We start from the raw sequence: 1,211 nt of genomic DNA, 5'->3' as shown, positions 1-1,211 counted from the left end.
TAAAACAGAAAAGAAAAGAAAAAGGCCACTAGATGGCAGTAGAGGATAGGAAATCCACCAAAGGGGAGGAGTGGTCAGCGAATACCATAGGTGGAGTTAAGATGTAACGCCCACCTAGAAGGAGGAGATAAGGAGGAGTTAAGATGTAACGCCCACCTGAAAGGAGGGACAAGGTGGAGCTTATGGTGAATATAAGGCGATGTTCGCTGACCACCAACTCGGTTCCATCCTGAGGCCTGCAGGGATGTTGCTCGGGTTTATCGGTCCTTTATTGGAATAAACTCTTTTGCACCGACTCTTGACCGTCTCCAGTGAAGTTTTTGACTACGCCGTCTTTTGACTAAAGAAGAAATCTAATAGAGTAATTTTATTGAGTTTATTACGTTGGTTAGGGTAGGGACCAGGTCTTTTACTGGCCCGGCCGGTCCTTATTTCCGACCCAACAGCAGTCCACAGACAGGAATAGGCACCCGTTCCCGGGTATGGGTACAGCGACAAGGCCACCTTCAGCCGGAGGTCCTCACTCACAAACAGACGCTCATTCCTGGGTGGACATTCAGGAAAAGGATCCAGTCCGCCTGGAAGTCCCTAGCCAGGATCAGACGCTCTCCTGTCCAAGTCCTAAGCGGGCCCTGCCAAGCCTGGCTTCCGAGATCAGGCGAGATCGGGCAGTCCCAGGCCGGAATGGCCGTAAGCTGCCTTTGCACACCCCAGAAGGGCCTTCAAAACATGATGTAACATTTACACAGCACCGTGTACAGGATAGGGAGAAAAAGAAGCAGCAGCAGCAGCAGCAGCGCCCCCTGCTGTTTCCTAAAGAGACGTTCAAAAGATCTCCTTTCACCGAAGCGCCCTCTGCCCTTTTTCGAAGGCGAAGCGAAAAGGGCTTACATCACCGGGTATTCCCAGGCGGTCACCCGTCCAAGTACTAACCAGGCCCTGCTCTGCTTACCTTCCGAGATCGGACGAGATCGGGCGCTCCCAGAGCGGTGTGGCTGTAAGTCGCTCAGGCACCCCCAAACGGCCCTTCAAAAGATGTTCTACGGCAAATTGACAAAAAACGTTTTCTGCCCATAATGTCCAAGGTGCTCCAGAGTCACTTGGAATCCACAGGCACTGATTCCTGGGTAAACATCCAGGAACCGGTACACCGTTCACGCTGGCAGTCCACAGACAGGAATAGGCACCCGTTCCCGGGTATGGGTACAGCG

The 1,211-nt window shown here is 52.5% G+C and overlaps 1 non-coding gene across 1 annotated transcript; it reads right to left on the bottom strand.

Annotated features, from left to right (window-relative positions):
- Positions 1–884: 884 nt before the first annotated feature.
- Positions 885–1,003, bottom strand: LOC123966084. The gene has a single exon (XR_006823871.1). It is a non-coding gene; the product is annotated as a 5S ribosomal RNA (ribosomal RNA).
- Positions 1,004–1,211: the final 208 nt, after the last annotated feature.

Source organism: Micropterus dolomieu, unplaced genomic scaffold (assembly GCF_021292245.1).
Source record: "Micropterus dolomieu isolate WLL.071019.BEF.003 ecotype Adirondacks unplaced genomic scaffold, ASM2129224v1 contig_12567, whole genome shotgun sequence".
NCBI lineage: Eukaryota > Metazoa > Chordata > Actinopteri > Centrarchiformes > Centrarchidae > Micropterus > Micropterus dolomieu.
Note: the sequence above shows the minus strand (reverse complement) of the source record. Positions and strands in the feature narration are given on the sequence as shown.